Source organism: Trachypithecus francoisi, unplaced genomic scaffold (assembly GCF_009764315.1).
Source record: "Trachypithecus francoisi isolate TF-2019V2 unplaced genomic scaffold, Tfra_2.0 Lachesis_group5, whole genome shotgun sequence".
NCBI lineage: Eukaryota > Metazoa > Chordata > Mammalia > Primates > Cercopithecidae > Trachypithecus > Trachypithecus francoisi.
In genome coordinates, this window is record NW_022681470.1 from 121,620,454 (window position 1) to 121,630,286 (window position 9,833).

The 9,833-nt window shown below is 38.4% G+C and overlaps 1 pseudogene; it reads right to left on the minus strand.

Moving 5' to 3' along the window:
• Positions 1-3,349: 3,349 nt before the first annotated feature.
• LOC117073973 lies at positions 3,350-3,505 on the minus strand (annotated as a pseudogene).
• Positions 3,506-9,833: the final 6,328 nt, after the last annotated feature.

A 9,833-nucleotide genomic window follows, 5' to 3' on the forward strand; every position in this document is an offset into this window, starting at 1 on the left:
GTATATGTGCCACATTTTCTTAATCCAGTCTGTCACAGATGGACATTTGGGTTGATTCCAAGTCTTTGCTATTGTGAATAGTGCCGCAATAAACATACGTGTGCATGTGTCTTTGTAGTAGAGTAATTTATAATCCTTTGGGTATATACCCAGTAGTGGGATGGCTGGGTCATATGGTACATCTAGTTCTAGATCCTTGAGGAATCGCCATACTGTTTTCCATAATGGTTGAACTAGTTTACAATCCCACCAACAGTGGAAAAGTGTTCCTATTTCTCCACATCCTCTCCAACATCTATTGTTTCCTGACTTCTTAATGATTGCCATTCTAACTGGTGTGAGATGGTATCTCAGTGTGGTTTTGATTTGCATTTCTCTGATGGCGAGTGATGACGAGCATTTTTTCATGTGTCTGTTGGCTGTATGGATGTCTTCTTTTGAGAAATGTCTGTTCATATCCTTTCCCCACTTTTTGATGGGGTTGTTTGTTTTTTTCTTGTATATTTGTTTGAGTTCTTTGTAGATTCTGGATATTAGCCCTTTGTCAGATGAGTAGGTTGCAAAAATTTTCTCCCATTCTGTAGGTTGCCTGTTCACTCTGATGGTAGTTTCTTTTGCTGTGCAAAAGCTCTTTAGTTTAATGAGATCCCATTTGTCAATTTTGGCTTTTGCTGCCGTTGCTTTTGGTGTTTTAGACATGAAGTCCTTGCCCATGCCTATGTCCTGAATGGTACTACCTAGATTTTCTTCTAGGGTTTTTATGGTATTAGGTCTAACATTTAAGTCTCTAATCCATCTTGAATTAATTTTCGTATAAGGGGTAAGGAAAGGATCCAGTTTCAGCTTTCTACTTGTGGCTAGCCAATTTTCCCAGCACCATTTATTAAATAGGGAATCCTTTCCCCATTTCTTGTTTTTGTCAGGTTTGTCAAAGATCAGATGGCTGTAGATGTGTGGTATTATTTCTGAGGACTCTGTTCTGTTCCACTGGTCTATTTCTCTGTTGTGGTACCAGTACCATGCTGTTTTGGTTACTGTAGCCTTGTAGTATAGTTTGAAGTCAGGTAGCGTGATGCCTCCAGCTTTGTCCTTTTGACCTAGGATTGTCTTGGCAATGCGGGCTCTTTTTTGGTTCCATATGAACTTTAAAGCAGTTTTTTCCAATTCTGTGAAGAAACTCATTGGTAGCTTGATGGGGATGGCATTGAATCTATAAATCACCTTGGGCAGTATGGCCATTTTCACAATATTGATTCTTCCTATCCATGAGCATGGTATGTTCTTCCATTTGTTTGTGTCCTCTTTGATATCACTGAGCAGTGGTTTGTAGTTCTCCTTGAAGAGGTCCTTTACATCCCTTGTAAGCTGGATTCCTAGGTATTTTATTCTCTTTGAAGCAATTGTGAATGGAAGTTCATTCCTGACTTGGCTCTCTGCTTGTCTGTTACTGGTGTATAAGAATGCTTGTGATTTTTGCACATTGATTTTGTATCCTGAGACTTTGCTGAAGTTGCTTATCAGCTTAAGGAGATTTTGGGCTGAGACGATGGGTTTTTCTAAATATACAATCATGTCATCTGCAAACAGGGACAATTTGACTTCTTCTTTTCCTAACTGGATACCCTTGATTTCTTTCTCTTGCCTGATTGCCCTAGCCAGAACTTCCAACACTATGTTGAATAGGAGTGGTGAGAGAGGGCATCCCTGTCTTGTGCCAGTTTTCAAAGGGAATTTTTCCAGTTTTTGCCCATTCAGTATGATATTAGCTGTGGGTTTGTCGTAAATAGCTCTTATTATTTTGAGGTACGTTCCATCAATACCGAATTTATTGAGCGTTTTTAGCATAAAGGGCTGTTGAATTTTGTCAAAAGCCTTTTCTGCATCTATTGAGATAATCATGTGGTTCTTGTCTTTGGTTCTGTTTATATGCTGGATTACGTTTATTGATTTGCGAATGTTGAACCAGCCTTGCATCCCAGGGATGAAGCCCACTTGATCATGGTGGATAAGCTTTTTGATGTGCTGCTGAATCCGGTTTGCCAGTATTTTATTGAGGATTTTTGCATCGATGTTCATCAGGGATATTGGTCTAAAATTCTCTTTTTTTGTTGTGTCTCTGCCAGGCTTTGGTATCAGGATGATGTTGGCCTCATAAAAAGAGTTAGGGAGGATTCCCTCTTTTTCTATTGATTGAAATAGTTTCAGAAGGAATGGTACCAGCTCCTCCTTGTACCTCTGGTAGAATTCAGCTGTGAATCCATCTGGTCCTGGACTTTTTTTGGTGGGTAGGCTAATAATTGTTGCCTCAATTTCAGAGCCTGCTATTGGTCTATTCAGGGATTCAACTTCTTCCTGGTTCAGTCTTGGGAGAGTGTAAGGGGACACTCTCTCTTCAAAGAAAACAGGAATTAGGGAAAAGTACTTTCGTCAAACATAATATAAGTCATTTAACCTCTTTTAGGCACTAATCCCTCAGCTGTTAATTTATCTACCACGAAGTACAAAAATAAAATGTCTGAAATGTTTCGAAAATTAATACATGCTCTATAAATGGTAACAACTAATATTAATGAGCTTTTAAGAGGTGCCAGGTACTGTTCTAAGTTAACTCAATTTCCAGAACAACACTATTATTACCCCCACTATAAAGACAAGGAAACTGAGTCCCCAAAGTTAAGTAACTTGTTTAAGATCACAGTGAGCAAGTGAAAGAATGTGACTTCAATTGCATCCTCAGTGATTCTGTTCAGTAAATCGTACATCTGAGGCACTGATGCTACCTCCATGGCCTGGTAATCAATAAGGTTTTAGAAATTGAATTGGAATGTTGTTGACTTCATATATGTCTATGCCAACAGTGAGTCTGTTTTCTTGATTCTAGGATATTCTTGCTAATCTAAGACTCTATCATCTCAGACAGCTCCTTCAGGAAATCTCTGCCTGCTGTGCCCTGCCTCCCATGGGTCTACGTTAGGTGCTCCCTGGAGCTCCTTTACTGTGGATATATTGTGCCATGTTGTGTAATAACTCATTATCCCACTAGATTTCTTAAGACAGGGACTGTGTTTTCTGTCTCTGGAGAACAGAATTATAAAACTATTTACACTACTTAGATATACTAAGAAAAGTATATTTTATTCTTTTTGTTTGTTTGAAATGAAAGGTCTCACATATTTATTGCTGAATCTGGCCTACCAGTGCACAAACAGCACATACACAGAGAAAATATTACATTCCCAATAAAACATGTCCAACTGTCCAGATAGTGGTGACATTTTCAGCTTGATATGGTAAGATGGTTGTGACCTTGACACAGCATAAATAGGTGTGCCAGCTCGTGTGTCATTCCTTATAGACCCAGCTTCGTGCTTCTCCAGTGTCTCCTTTTGGAGTTCTACCTGATTTTATTACCAGTTTTCAATTGGATCCACTGGGGGATGGGATGATTTTGCTTTTGTTTCTTGACCAGGAAATGCTTAATCCTGAAAGTCTTGTGAGAAGACATGGCAAGAAGCAGAGTCAAGCACACACCATGATGGCAGAGAAAGGAAGAGAGTATATTTTATTCTTAAAAGTTTCTCCAATTTCCTTTACCATTTCCTAACTGCTAGGCAGGTATGGGAAAACAAAAATAGTTTTAGTCTAATCTGATTGGAAACTAATTCTGAGCCAATTATTTAAATAATCTCTTTAACCCAGTCTCTTTGAAATCATTTTTCTATCGTTTCTATGCCCCTTTCTCTCCCTACTTCGTTCTAAGAGATGTCTCGTACAAGGAGCAGGATCTCACATGAACTGGTTGCACTGGGGGAGCTGAACTCTGTGACCTTGAAACTGGTTGTTGTGCAGGGGCTGGCATCACGTAATGTATGTCTATCTAGTCCTGTTCCTGGTTATCCTGTTGGCACAAGCTATTGATGTCTGTAGCTGATAACTTCCTGGTCATTCTTTCTTGGCTTGACCGGAGTCTAAAGGCACCCTCCTCCCCTACTGTCTCAGCCTTTCTTGATCCTACTTTCACTACAGACCCCTCTCTGAGTATCTAAAATGTTCTCCGCCTGGTCCAAGACCCAAGACATCCATTTCATAAGCCTTTGCTGGAATGACCTCACCTCTGTCATGGTGGATCCATAAAATGTGTACTGGGGCAGAAACCCAGGTCCTATCTGTAACTGATCTCCTTGCTTTAACCTCTTAATCATTCTAGGATCCCTCTTTTTGGACCCCCTCCCCCACAACCCTTTTTGCCTAGCATAGCATTCTACAACCAGAGTTCAGAACAGGGAGCAGAACAAAAAGCCCTGTGTGCATTCAGTAAATACTGTGTCTGCTGTGTACTGAGCACTGTTCTATGCACTGGGGATACAGTAATGAATAAAACACACAAAAATCCTTGCCTGCATGGAATTCATAATCTAGTAATCCCCTCAACCTATCTGACTTGCTTCTATCATGACACATCAGACCGTTTCTTTCACCTCCTTCTCTTTTCTTTAGGTTTTCTCCTCTTTACAATCTTTCAAACCCTTTCTTAAGAGAATGGGTTTCCTTTAGAAATATTTTTGTTTCTCAAAAATGCTCATAAGTCTTGCTGCAAAATCCTATTTTGAATGTCAGGTGTTAAACATTAACTCTCCTTTCTCTATGCATTTTTTCTATAACAATCCAAATCTCCTGCAGAGACAGATGGGTGTCTTAGGCTGAATGGAGAAAGTCTTGCATATTGCAAAGGCAAATAAGATCTTTAGAAATATTGACTTCATTATATCAGAAACAATAATGCGCCATTCCCCCGCTCTCAGACTCCTGGCAACTGCTCCTTTCTGTCTCTATGATGTTGATGACCCTAGGTACTTCATATAATAAAATCATACAGTAGTTTTTGTTACTGATTTATTTCACTTAGCAAAATATTGAGGTTCATCCATGTTGTAGCCTGTGATAGTCTTTTTCTCTTTCTCTCTTTCTCTCTCTCTTTCTTTCTCTCTCTCTCTCTCTCTTTCTTTCTTTCTCTCTCTCTCTCTCTCCCTTCCTTCCTTCCTTCCTTCCTTCCTTCCTTCCTTCCTTCCTTCCTTCCTTCCTTCTTTCTGGACAGGGTCTCACTCTGTTGCCTAGCGGGGAGTGCAGTGGCATGATCTTGACTCACTGAAGCCTCATCCTTCCAGGCTCAAGTGATCCTCCCACCTCAGCCTCCCGAATAGCTGGGACTGTAGGCTCATGCCACCATGCCTAGCTAATTTTGTTTATTTTTATTTATTTATTTTGTTGAGACGAGTTCTCATTATGTTGCCAGGCCTGTCTCAAACTCCTGGACTCAAGCAATCCTCCCACCTGGGCCTCCCAAAGTGCAGGGATTACAGGCATAAGCCACCATGCCCGGTCTAAGATTACTTTTTTAAGGCTGCCTAATATTCCATTTTATGTATATACCACATTTAGTCATCTGTTAATGGACATGTGGTTTGCTCTTGCCTGTTATGAATAATGCTGTTAGGAATGTGAGTGTATTAGTTTGTTTTCACACTGCTGATGAAGACATACCTGAGACTGCGTAATTTATACAGGAAAGAGGTTTAATGGACTTACAGTTCCACATGGCTGGGGAGGCCTTACAATCATGGTGGAAGACAAGGAGGAGCAAGTTACATCTTACATGGATGGTGGTAGGCAAAGAAAGAGCTTGTGCAGGGAAACTTCCTCTTACAGAACCATCAGATCTTGTGAGACTTATTCACCAACACGAGAACAGCAGGGAAAGACCCGCCCCCATGATTCAATTACCACCCACTGGGTCTCTCTCACAACATGTGGAAATTCAAGATGAGATTTGGGTGGGGACACAGCCAAACCATATCAGTGGGCATACAATGATATCTTGGAGATCATACTTTTCATTCTTTTGAGTATATACCCAGAGGTAGAATTGCTGGATCATATAGTAATTCTATTTTTAGCTTTTTGAGTAACCACCTATAATGTGTTCCACAGTGGCTGTAACATTTTATCTTCCCATCAACAGTGCACAAAGATTTCACTTTCTCCACATCCTTACCAACACTTATTTTCTATTTTTTGTTTTTTATAGTAGCCATCCTGGAAGATGTGAGATGGTATTTCATTGTGTTTTTGATTTGCATTTCCCTAATGGGTAGCGATGTTGAACATTTTTTTATGTGCCTACTGGTCATTTGTATATCTTTTGGAGATATGTCTATTTAAGTCTTTTGCCCACTTTTGAATTTCTGTTGTTGTTGTTGAGTTTTAGGTTAGTTCATTACATATTGTAGATATTAATCCCTTATCAGATGTATAATTTTAAAAAATTTTCTCCCATTCTGTAGGCTGTCTTTTCAAGATATTGATAGTGTCCTTTGATGCACCAAACTTTTACATTTTAATGAAATCCAGTTTATCTATTTGCTTTTTGCCTGTGTCTTTGGTGTCATATTCATTGCCAAATTCAATATCATGAAGGTTTTGCCCTATATTTTCTTCTAGGAATTATATAGTTTTAGCTCTTTTGTTAGTTCTTTGATTCATTTTGAATTAATTTTTGTATATGGGGTTAGGTAGCAGTCCATTTTCATTATTTTGCTTGTGGCTATTCAGTTTTCCTAGCCCTATTTGTTGAAAAGACTGTCCTTTCCCCACTGAATGGTCTTGGTACTGTTGTTGGAAAACATTTGACTGTATATTTTGGGGTTTATTTCTGGGCTCTCTATTCTATTTCATTTGTTTATCTATATATCTGTCTTTATGCCAGTACCAACCACACTGTTTCAGTTACCAAAGTTTTGTAGTAAGTTTTAATTTTGTTCTTTTTCAAGATTGTTTTGGCTGTTCAGGGTCCCTTAAGATTCCATATGAATATTAAAACTGATTTTTCTATTTCTGTAAAAAAAAAAAAAAAAGGCCACCAGGATTTTGATAGGGATTGCATTGAATCTGTAGATCACTTTGGGTAGTACTGACATTTTGACAATATTAAGTCTTCTAATCCATGAACCATGGGATGGTTTTCCATTTATTTATGTCTTTCTTAATTTATTTTAGCAATGTTTTATAGTTTTCAGTGTACAGATCTCTTCTCGGTTTAGTTAATTCCTACGTTTTTAAATGCTATTTTAAATAGAATTGTTTTCTTAATTTCCTTTCAGATTGTTCATTGGTAATGTATCAAAATGCAACTGATTTTTGTGCATTGACTTTGTATCCTGCTGCTTTGCTGAATTCATTTATTCTAACAGTTTGTGTGTGTGTGTGTGTGTGTGTGTGTGTGTGGTATCTTTAGAGTTTCCTATATATCATATCTGTGAACAGAGATAATTTTACATGTTCCTTTTGAATTTGGATGCCTTTTATTTATTTGTCTTGATCAATTGTTATGGCTAGGACTTTCAGTATGTTGAATAGAAGTGGTGAAAGTGGTTATCCTTGCTTTGTTCCTGACCTTAGAAGAAAAGCTTTCAGTCTTTCACTATTGAATATGATGTTTGCTGTAGATTTTTTTTACATGTGGCTTTTATTATGTTGAGGTAGGTTTCTTCTAGTTTGCTGAGTGTTTGTATCATGAAAGGATGTTGAATTTTGTCAAAAGCTTTTTCTGCATCGAGATGATTCTTTATTTTTTATGTTTAATTTTTTTTTTTTTTTTGAGACAGAGTCTTACTCTGTTGCCCAGGCTGGAGTGCAGTGGCATGATCTCGGCTCACCGCAACCTCTGCCTCCCGGGTTCAAGTGATTCTCTTGCCTCAGCCTCCTGAGTAGCTGGGACTACAGGTGTGTGCCACCACGCCTGGCTAATTTTTGTATTTTTAGTAGAGACAGGGTTTCACCATGTTGGCCAGGTTGGTCTTGAACTCCTGACCTCAAATGATCTGCCTGCCTCGGCCTCCCAAAGTGCTGGGAATATAGGTGTGAGCTATAGTGCCCGGCCTCTTTATTTTTTAAAGAATACACATTTACTTTTCCTTTTTAAAGTATCACAGGAAAGGCTAAGGGGCTTGAATTTGCTATATCTCATAGCAGCATGGTAAATTTATGGTTAGTATAGTGCTAACCATGATGCATTTACTGTCTTTTCAGAAGCAGCCCTCTTCTCATTAAGTTTGGTTAGGTTTTTTTTTTCTTCAGTTTTGAATAGGAATTGATTTGACAGCTGATCTGTGTGTCCTTTGCCCAGCTTAGAAGGGTGGAAAACAAACCTCTCAAAACAAAGCTCTCGGAGTGTAAGAATTCCTAAGATTGCATCAGGTATCCTGACCTAACAATTAAATGTCTGTCCTACTAGAAGGTGAGCTTATTGAGAGGAGAGAATACCTTTTCTCTGGAATCCCCAGCACCTAAAACATTGCCTGTGGTATAGAAAACACTTAATAATGTCTTGAGAAGGAATCCAAGAACAGTGTATCTCTTGCCCTTTCTTCCCTCTCCTTTTCCGAAGAGAGAGTACATCAAACTCAGTAACTTCCATACAGTTAATTTTCTGTGAAGTATAAATATGAAAACATTCAAGTTCTACAAATAGTGCAAAAGTGAGCAGTTATGACATTTGACAAAGTATTGTTGAGTTGAAAAGTTTAGAGTTTGGTATTAAGAAAGGACTGTACTCTCTCATGTACTCCATGTCATAATTGATTGCTTTCTTTTTCCAAAGCTATATAGACTCATGCATTATTCACTTCTTTTTTTTTTTTTTTTTTTTTGAGGCGGCGTCTTGCTCTGTCGCCCGGACTGGAGTGCAGTGGCCAGATCTCAGCTCACTGCAAGCTCCGCCTCCCGGGTTTCCGCCATTCTCCTGCCTCAGCCTCCCGAGTAGCTGGGACTACAGGCGCCCACCACCTCGCCCGGCTAGTTTTTGTATTTTTAGTAGAGACGGGGTTTCACCGTATTAGCCAGGATGGTCTCGATCTCCTGACCTCGTGATCCGCCCGTCTCGGCCTCCCAAAGTGCTGGGATTACAGGCTTGAGCCACCGCGCCCAGCCCATTATTCACTTCTTAAGAGTTAAGTTGATAGATTATCCGAGGGTACATGGCTAACCAGTAATTAAAGTCTGAATTAGAAAATAAAAGTAATTTGTCTAACCTCTCAGCGCAGGTCATTATTTCATATAGGTCATCACACAGTACATTGTGTAAAAATAAAAATAGATGAAGTATAATCTATGAGTGATATCTGTATAGATTCTCAGTTTGATGACCAATGCAACCTAACTTTCCAGAGCACTTGAAAAAAGTATTCCACTGCCAATCAAGTAAACTTAGGGGAAAGGTCAGTGGTGTAACTACAAAGGCCAATCTATTTTAACTACCTAAGGTTTAAAAAAAGCCCTCTTCTCAATTTACAGTGACTGTGAGAGTCATTTTCCTGCTTACACAGTGGTAAAAGGTTTGTATATCTTAAATGCAACATAGTAAAAACTCAACAGAACATTAAATTAAATTAATCAGCACTTTGAAAGTTTATTCCATGAACATAGAATACATGTTCTGACAAGGTAAATACTTCATTGGTTACACAAAAAATACTAATATGTTTTTATTTTCTATTTTTAAAAAAGTATTTTACTGGAAATAATTTATATAGAGAATCAAACATAATAAGGTTACATATTAAAAAGATATGAGGCTTAAATTGGATAATAATGGTATTTTGAAGTACAAATGTATGAAATATACTTTAAATTCGGAACCAGTTCAAAATTTAGCCTTTGAACTGATTTTGTAAATCATGCCATTTTTATTTAATCTATTCTGTAGGATACATTTTGACTTATCTCTTTCCTTTTTTTTTTTTTTTTTTTTGACAGAATCTTGCTCTGTTGCCCAGGCT